Below are 27,551 nucleotides of genomic sequence, written 5' to 3'. Positions count from 1 at the left end.
TAATTAGCGAACCCAAACAAAAAAATAAAACAGATCTATAAAATAATAAACCGAGCGGGTTTTCTCCGGTTTTTTATCGGTTCGGTCGGGAAAAACCGGTGGCAGCGGCATCTAACTCCGGCGACGGCGGCAGGCGGCGACGGCGGCGCCGGTAGCAGGCGGCGACGGCGACTGAGTGGCGCCGTGGTGTAACGCCCTCGATGCGGCTATATCTCCCACATGTCGAAGCACGACTTAGAGGCATAACCGCATTGAAAGCAATGTCGCAAGTGAGGTAATCTTCGCACAACCCATGTAATACAATAAGGGAAAAGATACATAGTTGGCTTACAATCGCCACTTCACACAATACATGAATAAAGCATTACATCATCCAGATACAATCATGGTCCGACTACGGAACCAAAAATAAAAGAAGAACCCCAAATGCGACAAAGGTCCCCGATCGACCCCAACTGGGCTCCACTACTGATCAACTAGAACGAAAAACAACACAAAGGACAAGATCTTCATCGAGCTCCTCCTGAGCTTGGTTGCGTCAACTGCACAGTCTCATCGGCACCTGCAAACTGGTTTTGGAAGTATCTGTGAGTCACGGGGACTCAGCAATCTCGCACCCTCACGATCAAGACTATTTAAGCTTATGGGTAAGGTAAAGGTATGAGGTGGAGCTGCAGCAAGCGACTAGCATATATGGTGGCTAACAAACGAAAATGAGAGCGAGAAGAGAAGGCAAAGCACGGTCGATAAAATATGATCAAGAAGTGATCCTAAAACAACCTACGCCAAGCATAACTCCAACACCGTGTTCACTTCCCGGACTCCGCCGGAAAGAGACCATCACGATTACACACGCGGTTGATGCATTTTAATTAAGGTCAACTTCAGGTTTTCTACAACCGGACGTTAACAAATTCCCATCTGCCCATAACCGCGGGCACGGCTTTCGAAAGTTCAAATCCCTGCAGGGGTGTCCCAACTTAGCCCATAACAAGCTCTCACGGTCAACGAAGGAATAGACCTCCTCCCGAGACATTCCGATCAGACTCGGTATCCCAGTTCTACAAGACATCCTCGACAATAGTAAAACAAGTCCAGCAAAACCACCCGATGCGCCGACATCCCGATAGGAGCTGCACATATCTCGTTCTCAGGGCAACACCGGATAAGCAATCCGTACAACTAAAACCAGCCCTCGAGTTTCCCTGAGGTGGCGCTGCAAGGGGCTCTAGTTTGGACCAACGCTTAGACAAGCACTGGCCCGGGGGGGGGGGGGTTTAAAATAAAGATGACCCTTGGGCTGGCCTAACCCAAGGGAAAAAGAGGCTAGGTGGCAAATGGTAAAACCAAGGTTGGGCCTTGCTGGAGAAGTTTTAATTCAAGGCGAACTGTCAAGGGGTTCCCATTATTACCCAACCGCGTAAGGAACGCAAAATCCGGGAACATAACACCGATATGACGGAAACTAGGGCGGCAAGAGTGGAACAAAACACTAGGCATAAGGCCGAGCCTTCCACCCTTTACCAAGTATATAGATGCATTAATTAAATAAGGTATATTGTGATATCCCAACAAGTAAACAGTTTCCAACAAGGAACAACATAACCATGTTCCAACAAGGAACAAACTTCAATCTTCACCTACAACTAACAACGCTATAAGAGGGGCTGATCAAAGCAGTAACATAGACAAACAACGGTTGCTAGGACAAGGTGGGTTAGAGGCTTGGTTCAACAATATGGGAGGCATGATAAGCAAGTGTTAGGCATCGCAGCATAGGCATAGCAAAAGAGCGAGCAACTAGCAAGCAAAGATAGAAGTGATTTCGAGGGTATGATCATCTTGCCTGAAATCTCGCAAGGAGGAAGAACGAGTCCATGAAGAAGAAAAACGGACGTAGTCGAATGGGCCCTCACAAACGCGACGTTACCGGAACCAACCCGAAGAAGCAAACACCGGAAAGAAGCACACAACATAGTAAACAACCAACACATGAACATGGTATAATATGCGGGATGCGGTATGCGATGCATATGCATGGTTTGACAAGGATTGCATGAACCTAGCCTCAACCTGGAAAAGCAAGTGTGCCACTGGAAAGATGGGATGAAATTGCTTGAAAACGATATAAAGAACGCCGGAATCGGAGTTACGGTTTGGAAATGGCAAGCAATTCAAAGATGGCACCGATCTGCGATATACAGCAAGTAGCCATCTAAATGCAGCAAGATGAACATGCTACAACACTCAATAATGGCAACACAATACATGGCAGGGATCCATTCATGAAGCTTAACAAAAGTCTAGCACTGAGCTACGGCCAATTCATCCATTAACAGGTTCAAACAAGCATGGCAAAAATACAAACGATAACAGGTTTCAGACTTAGTGAAATTAACACAAGCCTAGAATTTCAGATCAGATAGCACTTTTTGGAGCAACAAAACTACATGCTACAGGACCTGAACATGGCAAAGTAAAGCATGGCATGGAGCTACTCAAGGAGCTTAAAAAAAGTCCCTTATTGACCTTGAGCCAAAAGGGATCATAATATACAATTGCAAGCACGTGAACATGGCAAAAACATAATCAGACCACAGACTTAGAGAAAAACTGGAGCATGCAAAACGGATTTCAAGTAGGCATGTTTACGAGCTCGATGCACTCACTACGGAGAAAGTCATGATAATCTAAGCATACACCCATCAAAAAAACACAAAATGCAAGCTAGACATGGCAAGAACAATAACATAGCATGCACGGATCAACTACAACATCATCGGCAAAATCGCTAACAAGTAGACAATCTGCCCAGATTCACGAAATGACAAAAGTAGAGCACGATTGACTCAAGCTAGGGTGCTCCATAATTACAAACAATGACACGGATGGATAGAGCACTACAAGATTAACAAAACATCCTTACTGATCATCCTCAAAAGAGGCACGGTTAACTAGGAAACAACATGAACATATGGCCATATGAGTTAAACAGCTCAAGGACTTGGTGGAAATGCTAAGTCCCTGAAATCAGCATTACCAAGTGCCTCACTTTGCAAGCTTATGCTAGTCACCACACACATCACAAAAATACATGGGTTGCACCTCCGGAAGGATGGCAAAACCCTTAACAAAATACATGTAGAGCTCATGGGCATATCATGCACACATTAATCATGGCAGAAAAGACAAATATCTAAATGGAGCAGCAGATCTGACAATTATCTCAACTAGCATACTTCCAACAGCATTTCGGACATCAAGATGAACTCAAATGAAAATGATGCAATGGAATGAAATGATGTACTCTATGAGACGAACATTTTGATATGCTATATGCATGAATCGGAGCTACGGATGCGGAGATATGGCATGATGAAAAACGCAAATTATTAGGGTTTGGGACGAAAAAGTCAACCCGAGACGATTTGGATTTGGATCTGGATCTCACCGGCACGGAAAAAGAGGTTGGCTGGAACTGTAGCTCGCCGGAGTTTGGGAAGGAGCTGCGGCCGGAGTTCGTCGCCGGAGAAGAAATCGCGGGACGGGGCGGAGGAGGTCGCCGGCGCCGGAGCTCGCGGTGGTTCCGGCGGGCGGCGGGCGGAGCGCGCCGGCGCCGGACGCGGGGCGGCTAGCGGCGGTCGGCAGCCATGGCGGAGAGACGGCAGCGGCGGCTCGTCGGTGCTCCCAGGCGCGGGGCGGCGATCGGAGCGCGGGGCGCTCGGGGCCCAGGGTGCCTCGGGCGGGCCTCCCGCGGGCCGCGACGGGCCTCGGCGGCGCCGGTGGAGAGAGAGGGAGGCGGGGACAGGTGGCGGATCCCGGTTGGCCGGGCGCGGCGGTGCGGGGCGTGTCCGGCGGGAGCGGACACGTCCGGCGGCGGAAGAGATGAAAAATTAGGGTTAGGGTGGTTTTGGATCCGGAATTTCGGGGAGGAGACCATTTTATAGGTAGAGGGAGCTAGGAGAGTCCAAATGAGCTGCGGTTTTCGGCCACGCGATCGTGATCGAACGCTCTAGAAGATAGAATAGGTTTAGGTGGGTTTTGGGCCAACTTGGAGGGGTGTTGGGCTGCAACACACACGAGGCCTTCTTGGTCCCTCGGTTAACCGTTGGAGCATCAAACGAAGTCCAAATGGTACGAAACTTGACAGGCGGTCTAACGGTAGTAAACCAAGGCCGCTTGGCAAGTCTCGGTCCAATATGGAAATGTTTAACCCCCACACATGAAAGAAAGGTAGAAATGACCACCGGAGGAGAACGGAGCGCCGGAATGGAAAACGGACAACGGGGAAAATGCTGGGATGCATGAGATGAACATGTATGCAAATGCAATGCACATGATGACATGATATGCAATGCATGACACGCAAGCAATGACAAGGCAACAACAGCGAATAACTAGACGACACCTGGCACATCGGTCACGGGGCGTTACAACACTCCACCACTACGAGAGGATCTCGTCCCGAGATCTAGAATGGCACCGGAGGAACAACAGAAGAGAAAGAGGAGAGGTAAAGCTAAGTTGCTTCTTTGACGAACGAGTGAAACCAAAGAACCTTGAGAGGTTGAAGAAATTGGAAGAAATAAAACAACGAAGAAGAACAAAGTTGAAAAACACTCCGTTAGAGAAGAGGGACAAAGAACATTGCGAAAAACCTTGAGGTTGAAGGGAAGATATATATTGAAAACACTCCGGTTAAGGGAGGGGATCAAGGAAGACCAAATTCGGGCAGCACTCCGGTTGAAAAGAAAGGAATAGAATAAGAACTTGATAAGGTGATAGAACTTGAAAAGAGGGCACGACACTCCGGTTACATGGATAAGCACAGGAAAGAACATGATCTTAGATGAAACGAGATGATTGTTGAAGCAAGCAACATCACAATGCCTCCGGAACAGAAAAGAGAATGGAATGGAATGAACGAAGGGAAACAAGGTCTGGAGAGAGCACGCTTACAACAAATGCTAGAACGGAGTGTTGGAAAACCAACAACAAAAAGAATAAGCTTGATATGGTATTATGGAATCCATCTCAAATTATGAGGTGACAACCCGCCACTCACGGGAAAAGAATTCGATTGATATGAACAAATTGACGAGAAAGTATATCGCACTGGAAAAGATGAATGAAGAACTTGGCTCATTGGTAAGCACCGTAAATAGCAACCACCCTTAGGGAAAGCTTTTAGGTGAAACATGACACAAGATAGCTCCGACGAAGATGTTGATGGATTTAATATATCTCATTCTTAACAACATGTGAGTCATGAAACATGAGCTCAAATTATCAAGAATGACATAAAACCATCTCCAATAATATGGTAGAAAGAAATGCACTCCGGATAGCAAGATGAAGAAAGCTTGAGCTCCTTTAGAAAAGAATCTCAATGAACACTTTGAGAAGGGATTAAATCCTTGATGAACCCTCATGTAGAACCTTCATGAAGAACTCCGGTAACAAAAAGGATGATCAAACAAAAATAAAGATGAAAAGAATAAGATTGGAGCCTAGCAATGATTTAGATGGATCTCCGTGGTGATAAATTGCGAGAGCTTGGACTCTTGGAAAGAAAAGATAAAGCATCTCGAACCATGAATGTGATACGATGAACCACTCCGGAAAAGAAATTGAATAAACTTGATGAAACAAGAATAAGAATTACATTATGATTATCCTTCACCAATTAACTTGATGACAATCAACGGATTCGACATATTACTTATTCTCGTAGAAAAGATTAAGAGAGATATAACATAAACTTGAGAAAATCTTCAACACACCACTGGTAGAATCGAAACAACGAATGAATTGACATGATAATGAAAGAAGAGGAATCTTGCACGACCCACTGCAAGAATTGTATATGAACGAAGTAAAGATAAAGAAACACCGGGAATAATTATAAGAAGAATGAAGATACTTGAGAGGATTAGATGTAAGTGAAGCGAATAGATCACGGACCGATTAGAGATCACTTTAAAGATGCACCGGTAAGATTTAGAGAAAGAGAGCTGAAAGGTGAGAATGAAAAAATCTTAGATGATGGACTCCGAATAACAAACTGAGAAGACTCTTGAATTGCTCCGGATAGGTGAAAAGAATTCTCATAGTCAAAACAATTATGAGGGGATGGCAACAAGCTAGGATCACGAATCTTGAAGAGAATGGAGCAGGATTGAGAGAAAATCTTCTTCGGTCTTCAAATTTCGAGAATGACGACGAGTAACACCACCAAGAATTATTGAGGCACACCGGAATGAAGAATGGAAAGGTTGATCCAACGATGAAAGGAATTTGAACGGTCTTGGGGAAAAACATAAGACTGATGATAATTCATTCTTACGTCAAACTTCGAAAAGAATTTGAGAGTAACACCGGGAAAATAAGAAGAGTCAGGTAAGATCCTGGGAAAAGACATGTGGGTTAGGGCCCACTCAAAAGATACACCGTTGAAAAGATTACTTGAAAAGGAGAATGCACCGGTTGAATTAAATGACTTGAATAAGATAACAACCTCGAACTAGGTTGAACGAATCTTGAATGACAAGACGAGCCTTTTGAGAAAGATTGAGCACGCTGGAACAAAAGAATAGTGAGAAGTGAATTATTATGAGGTGCACCGGCATGAGAGGGTATTTGGAACGAGGAAAAAGATATGACCAACACCGAAAGCTTGAATTGGTTCCACCGGAGAAGAAAACGAGTGACGAGAGACGAACTTGAAGCTCCGTTAGAATCTTCATGAGAATCACCGGATAAGAATATTGATAGAAAAGAATGGAGAGACTTCACATCAATAATATGGATACTCGATTAAGAGATCTGAATCCTTGGAAAAAAACAAAGGGAGGGAGGGTGGGAAAAACAAAGACAATTTGGAGATGGATGAAACAAACACCGTTGAGAAGAAATGATAATTGATCTTGCGGATGTTGAAATGATCGGATCCACCTGAAGAGAAGCACACCAGTTGAAAAGGATTAACATGACAATCTCGATTATCATGAGGGATTAGTATTCACATAGGAGTATGAAAACACCGTTAGGAAAAGGTATGAAATCAACATTTGACTTCGAAGCAACTCGAATACCACAAATCAAAACAAAAACAAAGGATTGGCTTGCAGAATAAGCCGGAACAAACATATGATAGAGATTTCGTCCGAAGTTTTCATGGTGGGGCCTACACGGGCTCGATCGTACAGCACCATCATGTACAAGGCAGTGCACATGACATACGCAGCGTCCCCGAGTCGGCATAGCCAAGGACTCTTTAAGACACAACGAGACCACTGTAAAACCGACCGTGAATAGGCGGACCACTAGACGTCGAACCCCAATTTCATATCATATATCCGTTGGAAAGATATCCTAAGAGCCACTTGGATTCCCACCTATGAAACTCCCGAACCTTTCCGGTTATGCAATCAGGTGTTGGGGATACAGGGGAAGCATAATATCTCACCCAAAACTAGCAAATCCTACATCTAGCTGTATCCATCCTTCAACACATAACCAAGAAACCTTCGGAAATCATCTACCTCAACCTTCGAAAAGCATCCGTTATACAAGTTATGGCAATACTCCCGAACTCCCGCCCCAGTACTGGGTGGCGTCGAGGTTATCTCACCAACGAACTGCATAACAGAGATTTTCTATGTCGGCGTACTAGACTCAGGTATTCCAGAACTGCAACGATAAAATTATGACGACAACACCTCAGAGCTCAACTCCCCAGAACACTTCCACAAAACCCCTGACAGGAGGCACCAAGACAATGTTCTCGTCATAAAACCATCGGAACGATTCCAAGATACCCGCGTGATCCTAATTTTTTTTGTGAAATTTGAGAAGAGAAGAGTCAAAACTCTATGTCAGGATGCCTTACCAGAGCGATGAGGAGACTGGGAAGTAAAAAGAATTCCTAAACTCTCTGATATATAATTCCTAAATGACTCAAAAACATTTTTCTAGACACAACTCGACCGCTAATAACGATCAATCAGTGGGGGGCTCCTAAGGTCGGGGAAGGCTCTGATTACCAACTTGTAACGCCCTCGATGCGGCTATATCTCCCACGTGTCGTGTCGAAGCACGACTTAGAGGCATAACCGCATTGAAAGCAATGTCGCAAGTGAGGTAATCTTCGCACAACCCATGTAATACAATAAGGGAAAAGATACATAGTTGGCTTACAATCGCCACTTCACACAATACATGAATAAAGCATTACATCATCCAGATACAATCAAGGTCCGACTACGGAACCAAAATAAAAGAAGAACCCCAAATGCGACAAGGTCCCCGATCGACCCCAACTGGGCTCCACTACTGATCAACTAGAACGAAACAACACAAAGGACAAAGTCTTCATCGAGCTCCTCCTGAGCTTGGTTGCGTCAACTGCACGGACTCATCGGCACCTGCAAACTGGTTTTGGAAGTATCTATGAGTCACGGGGACTCAGCAATCTCGCACCCTCGCGATCAAGACTATTTAAGCTTATGGTAAGGTAAAGGTATGAGGTGGAGCTGCAGCAAGCGACTAGCATATATGGTGGCTAATAAACGAAAATGAGAGCGAGAAGAGACGGCAAAGCACGGTCGATAAAATATGATCAAGAAGTGATCCTAAAACAACCTACGCCAAGCATAACTCCAACACTGTGTTCACTTCCCGCACTCCACCGAAAAGAGACCATCACGGCACGGTTACTGTAAGTGCATCTAGTGCCACCCCTAGTTGGTTTTGGAGTATTGACGACAAACCTAGTTGAGGGACTAATGTGTTTGTGAGAATTGCAGGATAACACAGGTAGAAGTCCCTCATGATTCGGTTTTACTACCAGAGATGACCCCTAAAAATGTATGAAGACATTGAAGACTATGACAAGAGAAGACATGATATGAAGCCTATGGAGCTCGAAGACTTAGATCTTTCGTAGTTCTTTTTCTTTTGTGTTGAGTCATAGGAACCACCGTACTATTAAGTGGGGTCCAAGAGAACAAGTCAGAATGACTAAAGTGATGCCTAAACCAAAAACCTATGTCTTCGAGTGAAGACTATGAGAGTGAATCTTGTCCAAAGTCGGACAAGTCAGCTTTGCTTGTAGCCCAAGTAAAGTTGCCGTGTGAGTTTGAAATCTGACCGTTGGAACACGTGTCAGTTCCTTGGTGACCCAGGGTCATTTCGGACAAATCAGGTCGGGTTGCCAAGTGGCTATAAATAGCCCACCCCCTACAACCATAAACGGTTGGCTGCTCAGATTGAGAGTATGGCTTTTGTCGTTTGAGAGCAACCCACCTCGAAGCCTTTGAGAGAGAATTCCTTGCGAGGATAAAAGCTCTAACCACCAGAGCCAGAGAGAATTGGGCATCACTTAAGTCTTCTTGTCTGTGTGATCTGAAGACTTATTACACTTGAGGACTGTGCATCCTCCAGCCGGTTAGGCGTCGCGTTCTGAGCTTCCAAGAGACATTGTCGATTGCCAGTGAATGAAGTCTGTGAAGGTTTGGGAGTCTACCTTGAAGACTTACCAGAGTGATTGGGCGAGGTCTATGTGACCTTAGCTCAAGGAGAATACGGTGAGGACTGGGTGTCCTGAGCTGCGTGTTCAGGACTGGGTGTCCGGGACTGTGTGTCCTAAGGTTTAAATACCTAGCTGCTCCAACCAGACGTACAGTTGTCACAGCAACTGGAACTGGTTCAACAAATCATTGTCTTCAACGAGTGACTGGTTTCATCTTCACTTCATGTTACTTACTGTTACTCCTTGTGAAGTCATTGTATGTTTGCTCTATCATTTGTCTTCACTGAGTGACTGCATGTTCTGTTTGACTTCACAATATCTTCCTACCTGATCCTTACTACCTAGCTGCTATTAGTCTTTGTGCTTTCACTTCATTGAATACTTGACTATGGTTTGCCTAGTGTAGTCTACCTTCCGCTGCATGGTAATAGGTTCAATTTTATCGTTTGTCTTCAAAACTTCCATGTTCTGAAGACTTACATAAAAATCGCCTATTCACCCCCCCTCTAGTCGATATAACGCACTTTCAATTGGTATCAGAGCAAGGTGCTCCCTTGTTCTGTGTGATTCGGTTTAACCACCTGGAGTTTTAGCTATGTCGACTGCAGGGATAATTAAAGTCTCCGCTGCGTGCCCCGTCTTTGATGGAACTGAATATCCCTACTGGAAGAATAAGATGCGCATGCATCTTGAAGCCATTGACGTCGACCTATGGTATGTCGTCGAGAACGACGTTCCCAAGGCTGGAGAAGGTGTCACTGCTGCTGATGTCAAGAAATTCGTTCAACTGGACTCTACTGCCAAGAATATCATCTGTGGTCATCTGACCAAAGGACAGTATGGCCGTGTGAGTGCTTTGAAGACATCCAAGCTGGTCTGGGACTGGCTCTCCAAGGTCAATGAAGGCATCTCAACCCAGAGAGATCAGAGAATCATTGTCCTTCGCAACCTCTTCAATCGCTTCAAGTGAAATGACAATGAGAATGTCCAGCACACATTTGACCGACTCACTGACATCACAAATGAGCTTCAAGCCCTCGGCGCCACTGAGATTACCAAACACGAAGTCGTCAAGATGCTGCTAAGATCACTTGATAGTTCGTTTGACATCCTGGCCCTGATGATTCAAGAACGTCCTGATTTCAAGACACTCGATCCGTCTGACATACTTGAGAGGCTCAACACACATGAGTTTCAACTTTCGGAGAAAAGAGATATCTACGGTCCAAACTATGGGCGAACTCGTGCCTTGAAGGCAAAAGCTGTCTCCTCATCTGAAGAAGAATCTGACAGCAGTTCTGATGATCCTGAAGACATTGGAAGGGAACTTGCTATGCTTGTCAAGAAGTTCCAAAAATTCACCAAGAAGAAAGGCTTCAGAAAGTCTACCCGATCAAGTTCAAGGAATGATGAAGCTCCTGCTCATGACTACAAGAGGAAAACATGTCACAAGTGCAAGAAACTTGGCCAGTGTCCACAGTGGGACAATGAGAACAAAAAGAAGAAGAAGAGCAAGGAATATGACTCTGACGACAAGAAAAAGAAGAAGAAATACTCAAAGTCTTCTTCCAAGTCTTCCTCAAAGTCTTCATCACACAAGAAGAGCTCATCTGGAAAGGCACGTGCGTTTGTTGGCAAGGAAATGGATTCAGAGGAGGAGTCTGCTTCTGAGGAGGCGGAGGTGGAGTCTGAGGAGGAATCCGACTCAGGCGTCGCAAGTCTGGCTACAGCATACGTTGCCAAGTCCATCTTCAACACTGAAGACAATGACTTCATCACCGACACCGATGCAAATGAAAAGGACTACTCCGCTTCTACCTACTGCTTCATGGCACGCGGTGCCAAGAGTACGACACCGGCGTCTTCAGAATGGATTATTGACAGTGGGTGTACAAATCACATGACTGGCAAAAGAAGTCTTCTTATGGACTCAACCTTACGTCCATCCGACAAGAGTCACATCACATTTGCTGACACTGGTAAAAGTAAGGTATTGGGTCTAGGTAGAGTTGCAATCTCAAGGGATCAACACAGGGATAAAGTCATGCTTGTTGAATCCCTTGGCTTCAACTTAATGTCTGTCTCAATGCTTTGCGATTTGAACATGATCGTAATGTTTGGAAAATATCGTTGCCTTGTACTAATGGAATCTGACAAGTCTCTAGTGTTTGAAGGGTACCGAAAAGATGATTTGTACGTGGTAGATTTCTCAGCAGGGCCACAGCTTGCAGTATGTCTTCTAGCAAAGGCTTCAGAATGCTGGCTCTGGCATCGGAGGCTTGGACATGCTGGCATGAGGAACCTCCACACCCTTGCGAAGAAGAAGCATGTCATAGGCATCGAGGGCGTCAAGTTCAAGAAAGACCACTTATGCGGTGCCTGTGAAGCAGGGAAGATGACGAGGGCCAAACATCCCTCGAAGACCATCATGACCACTACTCGACCCTTCGAACTGCTTCACATGGATCTTTTCGGTCCCACTCATTACTCAACTCTAACTACTACTGCTTGCCTCTATGGCTTCATTATTGTTGATGATTATTCTAGATATACTTGGGTGCACATAATCCTTTACAAGACTGAAGTGCAGGATGTCTTCAGACGCTTCGCCAATCGAGCTATGAACAATTTTGGCGCCAAGATAAAGCACATCAGAAGTGACAATGGCACTGAATTCAAGAACACTGGCCTTGATACATATCTTGATACCTTGGGCATCACACATGAATTCTCAGCCCCGTACACGCCACAGCAGAATGGCGTCGTCGAACGCAAGAACAGAACACTAATTGAGATGGCCAGAATGATGCTAGATGAATACAATACCCCAAGAAAATTCTGGCCCGAAGCCATTGATACTGCATGCCATACAATCAATCGTCTTTATCTTCACAAGCTACTGAACAAGACATCTTATGAGCTCCTTACCGGCAAGAAGCCAAATGTCAGTTACTTCAGAGTATTTGGCGCAAGGTGCTGGATGAAGGACCCACATCACACCTCAAAATTTGCACCAAAAGCACATGAGGGTTTTATGCTTGGATATGGAAAGGATTCGCACTCCTACAGAGTCTTCAATCTCTTTCATTACAAAGTGGCTGAAACAGTGGATGTGCGGTTCGATGAGACCAACGGTTCACAAAGAGAGCAGCTGCCAAATGTGCTAGATGAAGTTCCATCCAGTGAATCAATCAAGCTAATGGGAACTGGAGAAATTATACCTTCTGAAGCTCATCCTGAAGAAGAACTTATCATTTCAGCACCTGATCAACATGAAGACAATGCTCAGCCTAAAGATATTCCTTCCAACAACGACAATGAACAGCAAGAGCAAAGTCTTCGCCCTGTACATCCTCGCGTTGCCAATGAAGTGTAGATTGAAAGAATAATTGATAGCATCAATGCACCTGGTCCACTCACTCATTCAAGGGCAACTCAGCTAGCAAATTTCTGTGGGCACTTCGCATTCGTCTCAATAGCAGAACCCAAGAAAGTTGAAGAAGCCTTCATGGAACCTGAATGGATTCTAGCTATGCAAGAAGAGCTTCAACAATTTGAGCTAAATAATGTATGGGAACTGGTTAAGCGTCCTGATCCACGGAAGCACAATATAATAGGCACCAAATGGATATACCGCAACAAGCAAGATGAGCATGGTCAAGTTTTCAGAAACAAAGCTCGTCTCGTTGCTCAAGGATATACTCAAGTGGAAGGCATTGACTTCGATGAAACATTTGCTCCTGTGGCTAGACTTGAAGCCATACGCATACTGCTAGCCTATGCAAATCATCATAACATACTTCTATATCAAATGGATGTGAAGAGTGCCTTCCTCGATGGCAAGATTGAAGAAGAAGTGTATGTTGCACAACCACCTGGCTTTGAAAATCCAAAACATCCTGACATGGTATACAAGCTCAACAAGGCACTGTATGGCCTCAAACAAGCCCCTTGGGCCTGGTATGACACACTCAAATACTTCTTGAAGAGCAAAGGCTTCATACCTGGTTCCCTAGATCCCACTCTTTTCACGAAGACATATGATGGTGAACTGTTTGTGTGCCAAATATATGTGGATGACATTATCTTCGGCTGCACCAATCAGAAGTACAGTGAAGAGTTTGGATATATGATGCAAGAGCAATATCAGATGTCCATGATGGGGGAGCTGAAGTTCTTCCTTGGTCTTCAAATACGACAACAACGCAATGGCATCTTCATATCTCAAGAGAAGTATCTCAAAGATTGCCTGAAGAAGTTCGGTATGCAAGACTGCAAAGGCTTCACAACACCAATGCCAGCCAAACATCATCTGGGTCCTGACGACAATGGTAAAGAGTTCGATCAAAAGGTATACCGCTCCATGATTGGTTCTTTACTTTATCTATGTGCATCTAGGCCAGATATTATGCTTAGTGTTTGCATGTGTGCTCGATTTCAAGCGGCACCAAAGGAGTCGCATCACTTAGCTGTGAAGCGAATTCTTCGATATTTGGCTCACACCCCAACTCTAGGATTATGGTATCCAAAGGGCTCAGAGTTTGATCTGGTTGGATTCTCGGATGCTTATTATGCTGGTGACAAAGTTGATTGCAAGTCTACATCAGGCACATGTCACTTTCTGGGACGATCACTTGTATGTTGGTCTTCAAAGAAGCAGAACTGTGTATCTCTCTCCACTGCTGAATCTGAATACATTGCTGCTGGATCTTGCTGCGCTCAGCTTCTGTGGATGAAGCAAAAACTCAAGGACTATGGCATTCATCTGAAGCAAGTGCCACTTTACTGCGACAACGAAAGCGCCATTAAGATTGCTAACAACCCAGTTCAGCACTCGAAGACAAAGCACATTGAAATTCGTCATCACTTTCTCAGAGATCATTTTGTGAAGGAAGACATTGATATCATACACGTCAAAACTGAAGAGAAATTGGCAGATATCTTCACCAAGCCCTTGGATGAGAAGAGGTTTTGCAAGTTATGGTGTGAGCTAAATATCCTGGAATCCTCAAATGTCCTGTGATCAGGCACACATCCTAACCCTTATGCATATTGATGACTTAGATGTGCAACACACGAAGTGAAGTATATCTTCAATCAATGAAGACATACATTCTAAGTGTGAATACATTAATGTGGAATTTGACTTCAGAGCGCCACGATAATTGTGTGCCGTGTCTGGGTCTAATACTTCCTATACGGTGGGTAACGCCACCACCAAACGTTCTATTTTGAAGTGTTTCACTCATGGCGTTACCTTGCAATGTCTTCACATTTAGTTTGGCTTCGATCTCAACATATTTCCATGATTATCTTCACTATGTTGATTATATATATATATGCTAGTGTACTGTCCTCTACAGCATTCACTTATAGCTATGTCTTCGTGTTGAATCTTTTGAACTAAGTGAATGTGAACGGACCCTAACCTCTCTATGCTTTCTATCTCAAACTCTATCTCTCCAAGTCATATGCATTCTATTGAAACTGTCGAATGTCTTCTCTGCGTCCTTGTCAGCAGAAGATACAGAGACAACCATTAAGTCCGTTTTCAATGCTCATTCCTCCACATGAATTCCGGAGAAGTAGGAACGACCACCCGACAATCCAGGCGTGCGTGGGACGTGGAACAAACCCCAAAATTCCGCATAATGGCCACGTGTTCCTCAAATGCGAATCGCCAGGGGCACCTGTGTAATAGCACAGTGCCGCCCCTGTGCCTATAAATACACACTCACAGCGGTCATTATCTCTTCTTCCACCCTCGCACGAACCCTAGCGCCACCGCTAGCTCTCGACGACGCCGGCGACGAAGCGCTTCGCTGCCGCAACCTCTCCGACGCCGTCTTCACGCCGACCGCAGACATCGTCCTCTCCGCCGTCGCCGTAGGTGTCCTCCGTTGCCAAGTTAGGGCACGGAAGATCGAACTGCTCGGCCTCATCTCCCACTTCGTCTAGCAGTTCTCAGTGTGGTAAATAAAACTCCTTTTTTTACAGCACCGTTGATCCTATTGATCTGTCACTTTCTACCACAAGCAGTTTCTGTTCACACAAGCTAGATCTCTCTCATACTGCATCTCATAAACATGCCTAGTATATTCACTTGTGCTTCACAAAGTAGGTAGATTCCTCACTTGTACTGATCTATGGATTCGTACAAATCTGGAACCAACTTCTTATCTATGAGTGAATGTCTTCGCACGATGAGGTCAATGTCTTCTAAACTGATTTATCTTCAAAATCTTCTGAGAATGCATATGACCTCTTCCCCTTCCCTCGCACCTTAATGCTGTCACAGGTACATGTCCATGGGAGAATCCTTTGGTTCTCATAGTCTGCATTCATTTGCAGAATTCTTACAGCATCACATAAATTCTCCCGAAGCCAGTTCCTGTTGGTCCAGCAAACGAAAACCTTTGAAGCCTTTAAACGTCTTGAAGCCTTTCAAGTTAAAGTTTATGGCTTCAGAGAAAGCAGCAACGAAGGGTGGCAGAAAGCGTCGTGGTGAGACCTCCAGAGATCTGCCAGATGAACTCTCAGAAATGTACAAGACAGATCCTGAAGAGGATTACAGTCAGCGCAAGACCCGAATCCAATGGATTCGAAGATATTGGGCAGAACAATGGTTCAAATACAGATTTGTGACCCAAGAGTATGCTGAGAAAAACGCCATCAAGAGATCGTGGGGAGACATCCTATTCAAGAATCTTCTACCCAGGTCCAGAGATGAAGCCATTGCTCAAGGCTTCTATCCATGCATGGTCCGTGGACCACAGCCTGCTGATGCACACTCGTCGTCACTGCTATGGTGTCGTGACGACAATCTGTTCAAGCGCAACTTCCAGTTTGCTCAGAACTCAGCGAAGCAGAACAAGAAGACTTTTGGGTTAGACTTCAACCCTGGTCCCTCATCTCCAAGGGCAGATGGCACACGACATGTAGAACCCAATGTCATCGGTCCTTTCGCCAACCTTGAAGGCCTCATCACCTACATCTTGGTTCAAGGGACTGCAGTGAATGAGCCTGCAGCTGACACTGAGTCTGATGACGCGCCTGCAGTGCCGAAGCCAAAGCAGTTGAAGAAGCCAAAAGCTTCAAAGCCAGCCCCTTCACCAAAAATCTCAAGGGCGAAGCCATTGGCAACTGCACCTCCTGAAGACAGTGTGCAGTCTGAAGACTTATCACGCGTCTCAAGGCCCTAGAAGGCCAAGATGCCTCTGTCTCACACTGGCAAAGAGCTAACAGCTGCTGCCATTCTGCGCAACGACGACATTGATCTGTCAAGTGATGAAGATCTTGCAGATGACGCTCTTGAGCAACTCATCGAGAGCAAAGAAGAAGCAGAAATCTTCAATGATCTGCCTCTCTTTGATGTCACCATCATCCACAACTTCATTGACGAGTGGTTTGACACGCCAAACATCAGCTTTGAAGATCTGCAGCTACCCATTGGCCTCAGTGTCGCCTTCCAAGGCGCCATTGCTTCAGAACTTGCTATTGCCCAGCGCATTGTTGAGCTGAAGCAGAAGATTGACTATGAAAAGGCTCACTTCAAGAAGCATATGGCCAAGCTCAGCGTGCAAGAAGTGAAGAACTTCAAGACAATGATGCACGAGCTCAAGGAAGCCTTTGTGAAGAAGCGTGCAGAAGCTCAGGGTTCGCGTAAGCGCATGAAGACTCTGGCTGATAGATGTGTGCAAGCCTATAATGAGGCTGAGAAGCGCAAGGCACTTGGGCGTCCTGGCATCGACCCCAGGATGGCCGCAAAGAAGAAGAAGAAGCCTGCTACGGCTGAATCTGATGCACCAAGGCAAGAAGCAGTTCCGATTGTCTTCCCAACAAGAATGACTGGCTCGAAGCCAAAGAGCCGGTCAACAGCTTCAGAGCTCAAGAAGACAAGAACTGCTGAGGCTGAAGCCAGGAAGAGGAAACACTCCGAAGACTCTCCTACTGCCCCCACCAAGAAAAATTGAAAGACCAAGAAAGCTCGGGCTGCTCCCACAGAGCCCTTGATAGTTGAACCCATTTCTATGGTTCATCCTGACGCAGAACATCAACTGACAGTTCATGAGCCTGCTTCCACAGAGGCTCCTGAAGCTGAAGACATTCCAGCAGCTGATCTCATCGCTGCTGAAGACATTGGTCATCATGACAATGTAGAAGATGATGCAGTCCTTCCTCAGTTAGAAAACATCGAACTCATCAGCATTGGTCGTCCATTGACGCCAATTGCACAGGATGCTTCATGGGCGGATCGCCCACAAGAGGAAGAAGACTATGAGGCCCAACCCGCTCCAACTCCACAGGCGTCGTCTGCGTTCCGCAGGCTTCGCAAAGGTCCAAGGCCTCAAGTCTCTACTGAAGACATTCCGGCTGCATCAGCCGCAGAAGAAGAAGTACCACAAGATCCCACTCCCCTGCTCCACCAAGAAGCAGTTCTCCAGGAGAACGTGCCTGTGACCGACCCTCCAGCTAGTCAAGTGGAGGATGAAAATCTTGAGGCTGCCACAACCAACAATGAAGCTAATGTGGAGCCCTCCCCAGCAAAAGCTTCAGAAGACAGCAAAGCCACTGATCCCGCCACTTATGTTCCTGAGTCTGCTGCCAGTCCCCAATTCAACTATCATGTTGAGCATAGGCCTCAAGTCCAGAAGCCAATCCCAAGACTGCCAAGGTTTCCAGGTCCTGCATCAGCACCTGGCTCCTTCAACATCAATGGCTTCAGGGCAGACACCACGTTCTTCAATAGCTCTAGGAACCCCTACTCAAGGGAAAGGATATCATCTGATCAGTTTTGGAGCTATCCTCAGCGAAGCTATTACTCTTGCATTCTTTACAACCAAGGTCGCATTTTCCCACACAAGCGCCTTGACGTTGAAGCTATAGCTGGTCTGCCCTGTCTAGAAGAAGCGTTGGATTGCTTCAAGCAAGTGGGTCTGCTGCAGTTTGTTACTGATGAAGAGCATTGGAATGAAGAGCTGCTACTACAATTCTATGCCACACTTCACATCAAAGGGTACAGCAGAGATCCGAAGACTTGGGTCCTGGAGTGGATGACTGGCAACGTTCATCACGAAGCCAATGCATTTGACATCATTGAGCTCACTAGCTTGTCCACTCCTGGCGATCTCTTCGAGCAAGGCTGTCAGCTGCATGCTGAAGCTATTGAGAGCATCTTTCAGCGGCCAGAACCTGATATGAGTCAAATGCTCAGCATGATGAAGCCATTGCCCCAAGATGCTGCGTATCCCACAGAGTTCTTCGTTGAAGACCTTGAGTACCTGCCCAGAACCATCTATCACATCATCAGGCAAACTCTCTGGCCTATCAAAGGGCACTCTCCAAATGCCAAGCTTCAGGGTGCAATGAAGACTTTGGTCTTCTATATACTTCATGGCAAATGCTTCAATGCATAGGACTTCTTCATACGCCAACTTGCTGCATCAGGCATTGATCTGTTTGGTTTGAAGTTCTACGCCCCTTGGGTCATGCAGCTGATCAAGCTACACTCCGCCATCTCTTATCAGCCCTCAGCCCGCAACCATCGGATCTTCTTGCCTGACGTGGACATGTCTACTGAAGCCATATATTCTGAGCCTGCCAAGCAACCTCTAAGTCTTCAGAATGCAGAACATCAGAGTTTTACATAGAACGTTGAAGGCGTTGAAGCAGTTTCTCGGGTGTATCCTTTGGCTGGCACTACACGTGCACCACACCCTGCTTCCACTGAAGCCACTGACAGTGCCACTGCTCCAAGACCCAAGAAGTGCACTCGTGTTCTCAACGACTGGGAGCTTCTTGTGGCTCTACATCAGAAACAGGATAGGCATCATGACTGGCTGAAGCATCAGATGAAAAGCCTTTGGGTGGATGTTAATCGCACTCGAAATCTTGCCACCAAGAATGCTTTCGTTGCCCATGAAACCTGTCGCCGCGCATGGAAAGGGCTCACGATGATGTGTTCTGAAGCTGATCTTCAAGAGGATGGCTTCTCTGAGAGATTCAAGTTTGACTCCACACCTCCTCGAAGGGCTGTGCTGCTAGGAACTCCATCCCTTGAAGACTCTGAGTTCTCTTCCTCTGCTGCCACAGTCACTGCCAGAATTATTGAGGAAGAAGACGATGCTACTTCACCGCCACCTCCTTCAGCACCTCCAAGCTCTTCTGCATCGCCAAACAACACCAACAACCCTGCTACTTCACCTACTCCTCATGGGAACGAGTAGAGGCTCTATGTCTTCAAACCTTTTTGGTCATTATTGACAAAAGGGGGAGAAGCATATGAGATTGATAGTCTTCAAGTGGGTCCATATGGGCGGGTGATTTATATTTTGCTTCGTGCTTACAACTCTCGTTTTTGCTACATTTGGTTCTTATGAGTTGTAACACTTAAACCAGATGGTCGTTTGCTACTTATTTGCCACCTTGTTTTGCGAAGATAAATTCCGCATGTGCGACGATAAATTCTGCACTTAGCTCATTCTGCAGACATCCATTTTCCATTATGCATGTCATTATCTTCATATACTTTCACATGCATAGTGGATTGTCATCATAAGTTGAAGTGGATCTCCACAAGTACCACCTGCCATGTGCATTTGCATTCTAAAAGCAAATTAACTTATATGCACATCTTCAGGGGGAGCCCTTGCAACTTATGAAGACAATTCCTTATCCTTTACAATTTCACAGATTATATTCCCCGTTGAAAACTTCAACTAGTTTGTCACCAATCACCAAAAAGGGGGATATTGTAAGTGCATCTAGTGCCACCCCTAGTTGGTTTTGGAGTATTGACGACAAACCTAGTTGAGGGACTAATGTGTTTGTGAGAATTGCAGGATAACACAGGTAGAAGTCCCTCATGATTCGGTTTTACTACCAGAGATGACCCCTAAAAATGTATGAAGACATTGAAGACTATGACAAGAGAAGACACGATATGAAGCCTATGGAGCTCGAAGACTTAGATCTTTCGTAGTTATTTTTCTTTTGTGTTGAGTCATAGGAACCACCGTACTGTTAAGTGGGGTCCAAGAGAACCAGTCAGAATGACTGAAGTGATGCCTAAACCAAAAACCTATGTCTTCGAGTGAAGACTATGAGAGCGAATCTTGTCCAGAGTCGGACAAGTCAGCTTTGCTTGTAGCCCAAGTAAAGTTGCCGTGTGAGTTTGAAATCTGACCGTTGGAACACGTGTCAGTTCCTTAGTGACCCAGGGTCATTTAGGACAAATCAGGTCGGGTTGCCAAGTGGCTATAAATAGCCCACCCCCTACAACCATAAACGGTTGGCTGCTCAGATTGAGAGTATGGCTTTTGTCGTTTGAGAGCAACCCACCTCGAAGCCTTTGAGAGAGAATTCCTTGCGAGGATAAAAGCCCTAACCCCCAGAGCCAGAGAGAATTGGGCATCCCTTAAGTCTTCTTGTCTGTGTGATCTGAAGACTTATTACACTTGAGGACTGTGCATCCTCCAGCCGGTTAGGCGTCGCGTTCTGAGCTTCTAAGAGACATTGTGGATTGCCAGTGAACGAAGTCTGTGAATGTTTGGGAGTCTACCTTGAAGACTTACCAGAGTGATTGGGCGAGGTCTATGTGACCTTAGCTCAAGGAGAATACGGTGAGGACTGGGCGCCTGAGCTGCGTGTTCAGGACTGGGTGTCCGGGACTGTGTGTCCTAAGGTTTAAATACCTAGCCGCTCCAAGCAGACGTGCAGTTGTCATAGCAACTGGAACTGGTTCAACAAATCATTGTCTTCAACGAGTCACTGGTTTCATCTTCACTTCACGTTACATACTGTTACTCCTTGTGAAGTCATTGAATGTTTGCTCTATCATTTGTCTTCACTGAGTGACTGCGTGTTTTGTTTTACTTCACAATATCTTCCTACCCGATCCTTACTACCTAGCTGCTATTAGTCTTTGTGCTTTCACTTCATTGAATACTTGACTATTGTTTGCCTAGTGTAATCTACCTTCCGCTGCATGGTAATAGGATCAATTTTATCGTTTGTCTTCAAAACTCCCATGTTCTGAAGACTTTCATAAAAATCGCCTATTCACCCCCCCTCTAGTCGATATAACGCACTTTCAGTTACACACGCGGTTGATGCATTTTAATTAAGGTCAACTTCAGGTTTTCTACAACCGGACGTTAACAAATTCCCATCTGCCCATAACCGTGGGCACGGCTTTCAAAAGTTCAAATCCCTGCAGGGGTGTCCCAACTTAGCCCATAACAAGCTCTCACAGTCAACGAAGGAATAGACCTCCTCCCGAGACATTCCGATCAGACTCGGTATCCCGGTTCTACAAGACATCCTCGACAATGGTAAAACAAGTCCAGCAAAACCACCCGATGCGCCGACATCCCGATAGGAGCTGCACATATCTGGTTCTCAGGGCAACACCGGATAAGCAATCCGTACAACTAAAACCAGCCCTCGAGTTTCCCCGAGGTGGCGCTGCAAGGGGCTCTAGTTTGGACCAACGCTTAGACAAGCACTGGCCCAGGGGGGGGGGGCTTAAAATAAAGATGACCCTTGGGCTGGCCTAACCCAAGGGAAAAAGAGGCTAGGTGGCAAATGGTAACACCAAGGTTGGGCCTTGCTGGAGAATTTTTAATTCAAGGCGAACTGTCAAGGGGTTCCCATTATTACCCAACCGCGTAAGGAACGCAAAATCCGGGAACATAACACCGATATGACGGAAACTAGGGCGACAAGAGTGGAACAAAACACTGGGCATAAGGCCGAGCCTTCCACCCTTTACCAAGTATATAGATGCATTAATTAAATAAGGTATATTGTTATATCCCAACAAGTAAACAGGTTCCAACAAGGAACAACATAACCATGTTCCAACAAGGAACAAACTTCAATCTTCACCTGCAACTAACAATGCTATAAGAGGGGCTGAGCAAAGCGGTAACATAGCCAAACAACGGTTGCTAGGACAAGGTGGGTTAGAGGCTTGGTTCAACAATATGGGAGGCATGATAAGCAAGTGGTAGGTATCGCAGCATAGGCATAGCAAAAGAGCGAGCAACTAGCAAGCAAAGATAGAAGTGATTTCGAGGGTATGATCATCTTGCCTGAAATCCCGCAAGGAAGAAGGACGAGTCCATGAAGAAGACAAACGGACGTAGTTGAACAGGTCCTCACAAACGCGATGTTACCGGAACCAACCCGAAGAAGAAAACACCGGAAATAAGCACACAACATAGTAAACAACCAACACATGAACATGGTATGATATGCGGGATGCGGTATGCGATGCATATGCATGGTTTGACAAGGAATGCATGAACCTGGCCTCAACCTGGAAAACCAAGTGTGCCATTGGAAAGATGGGATGAAATTGCTTGAAAACAATATAAAGAATGCCGAAATCAGAGTTACAGTTTGGAAATGGCAAGCAATTCAAATATGGCACCGATCTGCGATATACAGCAAGTAGCCATCTAAATGCAACAAGATGAATATGCTACAACACTCAATCATGGAAACACAATACATGGCAGGGATCCATTCATGAAGCTTAACAAAAGTCTAGCACTGAGCTACGGCCAATTCATCCATTAACAGGTTCAAACAAGCATGGCAAAAATACAAACGATAACAGGTTTCAGACTTAGTGAAATTAACACAAGCCTAGAATTTCAGATCAGATAGCACTTTTTGGAGCAACAAAACTACATGCTACAGGACCTGAACATGGCAAAGTAAAGCATGGCATGGAGCTACTCAAGGAGCTTAACAAAAGTCCCTTATTGACCTTGAGCCAAAAGGGATCATAATATACAATTGCAAGCACGTGAACATGGCAAAAACATAATCAGACCACAGACTTAGAGAAAAACTGGAGCATGCAAAACGGATTTCAAGTAGGCATGTTTACGAGCTCGATGCACTCACTACGGAGCAAGTCATGATAATCTAAGCATACACCCATCAAAAAAACACAAAATGCAAGCTAGACATGGCAAGAACAATAACATAGCATGCACGGATCAACTACAACATCATCGGCAAAATCGCTAACAAGTAGACAATCTGCCCAGATTCACGAAATGACAAAAGTAGAGCTCGATTGACTCAAGCTAGGGTGCTCCATAATTACAAAAAAGACATGGATGGATAGAGCACTACAAGATTAACAAAACATCCTTACTGATCATCCTCAAAAGAGGCACGGATAACTAGGAAACAACATGAACATATGGCCATATGAGATAAACAGCTCAAGGACTTAGTGGAAATGCTAAGTCCCTGAAATCAGCATTACCAAGTGCCTCACTTTGCAAGCTTGTGCTAGTCACCACACACATCACAAAAATACATGGGTTGCACCTCCGGAAGGATGGAAAAACTCTTAACAAAACACATGTAGAGCTCATGGGCATATCATGCACACATTAATCATGGCAAAAAAGACAAATATCTAAATGGAGCAGCAGATCTGACAATTATCTCGACTAGCATACTTCCAACAGCATTTCGGACATCAAGATGAACTCAAATGAAAATGATGGAATGGAATGAAATGATGTACTCTCTGAGACGAACATTTTGATATTCTATATGCATGAATCGGAGCTACGGATGTGGAGATATAGCATGATGAAAAACGCAAGTTATTAGGGTTTGGGACGAAAAAGTCAACCCGAGACGATTTGGATCTGGATCTGGATCTCGCCGGCGCGGAAAACGAGGTTGGCCGGAACTGTAGCTTGCCGGAGTTTGGGGAGGAGCTGCGGCCAGAGTTCGTTGCCGGAGAAGAAATCGCGGGACGGGGCGGAGGAGGTCGCCGGCGCCGGAGCTCGCGGTGGTTCCGGCGGGCGGCGGGCAGAGCGCGTCGGCGCCGGACGCGGGGCGGCTAGCGGCGGTCAACGGCTGTGGCAGAGAGACGGCGGCGGCGGTTCATAGGCGCTCCCAGGCGCGGGGCGGCGATTGGAGCGCGGGGCGCTCGGGGCCCAGGGCGCCTCGGGCGGGCCTCCCGCGGGTCGCGGCGGGCCTCGGCGGCGCCGGTGGAGAGAGAGGGAGGCGGGGACAGGTGGCGGCTCCCGGTTGGCCAGGCGCGGCGGCGCGGGGCGTGTCCGGCGGGAGCGGACACGTCCAGCGGCGGAAGAGATGAAAAATTAGGGTTAGTGTGGTTTTGGATCCGGAATTTTGGGGAGGAGACCATTTTATAGGGAGAGGGAGCTAGGAGAGTCCAAATGAGGTGCGGTTTTCGGCCACGCGATCGTGATCGAACGCTCTAGAAGATAGAATAGGTTTAGGTGGGTTTTGGGCCAACTTGGAGGGGTGTTGGGCTGCAACACACACGAGGCCTTCTCGGTCCCTCGGTTAACCGTTGGAGCATCAAACGAAGTCCAAATGGTACGAAACTTGACAGGCGGTCTAACGGTAGTAAACCAAGGCCGCTTGGCAAGTCTCGGTCCAATCCGGAAATGTTTAACCCCCACACATGAAAGAAAGGTAGAAATGACCACCGGAGGAGAACGGAGCGCCGGAATGCAAAACGGACAACGGGGAAAATGCTTGGACGCATGAGACGAACATGTATGCAAATGAAATGCACATGATGACATGATATGCAATGCATGACACGCAAGCAATGACAAGGCAACAACAGCGAATAACTGGACGACACCTGGCACATCGGTCACGGGGCGTTACATGTGGTCCGGGCGGCGAGCGGCGGCGGCGCAAGGCAGCGGCTTGCGGCGCGGCGGCGGCTTCGGCGGCGCGTCGGAGGTGGGCGGCGGGTGAGGAGAGGGGCCGGGGGCGGCTCATAAAGGGGGGGCCGGCTTGGAGGAGGGGCAAGCGGGGCGGCGGCGAGGCAGAGTCTGGCTCGGACTCTTGCCGGCGGCGGGCGGGACTCCGCGCGGAGAGGCAGTTGCGGCGGCTGGGCCGGCCCAGGAAAGATTTTTTTTACAAAAATAAATTTCGCCACGAAAAAAATATCCTAATAAAATATAAAAAATTCTAAAAATACCAGAAACAATTTTCACCGTCCAAACCTAATATTTAGGACATCTTGAACATTTTTCTGGACTAAATGCAATTTTTTCTCTAATTCAAATAAAACAGCAAATAAAATACGAATAAAATTAATAATTTGATTTTAAAATTTCTCCTCCAATATTTCTCTTTTGTTTAAGAAGTCATTTTATCTTCTCTCATTTATTTATTTTATTGGAAATAATTGGAGAGAAAATATTAAAATCAAATAGATCCTTTCTTCAAATTTGAAATAAATTCAAATATGAAAATTGTGAAACCTCCAACTCTCTCCTTGGGTCCTTGAGTTGCTTAAGATTTCTAGAATCACAACCAAATGCAAATAAAAAATATGATATGCATATGATGACCTATGTATAACATCCAAATTGAAAATTGGGATGTTACAAACCTACCCCCCTTAAGATGAATCTCGTCCTCGAGATTCGGGTTGGCTAGAAAATAGGTGTGGGTGGTCTTTCCCTAGGTCTTCTTCTCACTCCCAGGTGGCTTCCTCTTCGGTATGGTGGCTACACTGAACTTTGCAAAACTTGATAACCTTGCTGCGCGTAACTCGGCTGGCAAACTCGAGAATCTTGATGGGTTTCTCCTCGTAAGTTAGATCACTCTCCAACAAAATTGCTTGCAGGGGCACTGTATCTCTCATAGAAATATCGGCCATCCCTGCATGGCACTTCTTCAACTGGGAAACGTGGAACACATAATGAACTCCTGACAATCCTTTGGGTAACTCCAACTTGTAGGCCACTTCTCCCATATGTTCCAAAACCCGATATGGCCCTAGAAATCTCGAGGCTAACTTTCTTTTAACTCCAAATCATTTAACTCCTCGCAGTGGTGACACACGAAGATATGCCCTGTCTCTGATTTCATAGACTACCTCCTTGCGCTTAGTATCGACATAACTCTTCTACCTGGATTGGGCTACCTTTAGTCTATCACGAATCAACTTAACCTTCTCTTCAGACTCTCTGATTAAATCGGGTCCAAACAATTGACGGTCTCCTACTTCATCCCACATCAATGGTGTCCTGCACCTCCTTCCATACAAAGCTTCGAAAGGGGCCACCTTCAAACTAGCCTGATAACTGTTGTTGTATGAGAACTCTGCGTAAGGCAAATTATCATCCCAGCTAGATCCATAATCTAGCGCACAAGCTCTCAACATGTCCTCAGAATCTGATTGACTCCCTCGGTCTGTCCATCTGTCTGCGGATGAAAGGTTGTACTGAATTCTAACCTGGTACCCAAAGTCTGGTGCAGCTGATTCCAAAACTTTGGAGTAAACTATGCTCCTCTATCTGATACAATGGTCCTCGGAACTCCATGCAGACATACAATCCTGGTCATGTATATCTTGGCCAACTTCACGCTCGTCTATGTGGTTTTCACAGGGATAAAGTGAGCCACTTTGGTCAAGCGATTAACTACTACCAGCTACCTCTTGAGCACCGCGTTGGTTTTCCCTGAAGAGGAAGGGATGATGCAGCAAAGTAGCGTAAGTATTTCCCTCAGTTTTTGAGAACCAAGGTAACAATCCGGTAGGAGGCTATGCGCGAGTCCCTCGCACCTGCACAAAACAAATAAATCCTCGCAACCAACGCAAATAGGGGTTGTCAGTCCCTATAAGGACACTTATGAGAGTGAGATCTAAAAGATATGATAAGATAATATTTTTGGTATTTTTTATGATAAAGATGTAAAGTAAAATAAAGGCAAATTAAATAGCAAAGGAAATAACTAAGTAGTAGGAGATTAATATGATAAAGATAGACCCGGGGGCCATAGGTTTCACTAGTGGCTTCTCTCGAGAGCATAAGTATTCTACGGTGGGTGAACAAATTACTGTTGAGCAATTGACAGAATTGAGCATAGTTATGAGAATATCTAGGTATGATCATGTATATAGGCATCACGTCCGAGACAAGTAGACCGACTCCTGCCTGCATCTACTACTATTACTCTACTCACCGACCGCTATCCAGCATGCATC

Source organism: Triticum urartu, chromosome 6 (genome assembly GCF_003073215.2).
Source record: "Triticum urartu cultivar G1812 chromosome 6, Tu2.1, whole genome shotgun sequence".
Lineage (NCBI taxonomy): Eukaryota > Viridiplantae > Streptophyta > Magnoliopsida > Poales > Poaceae > Triticum > Triticum urartu.
The sequence above is the reverse complement of the archived record's forward strand: the minus strand, read 5'-3'. Positions refer to the sequence as shown.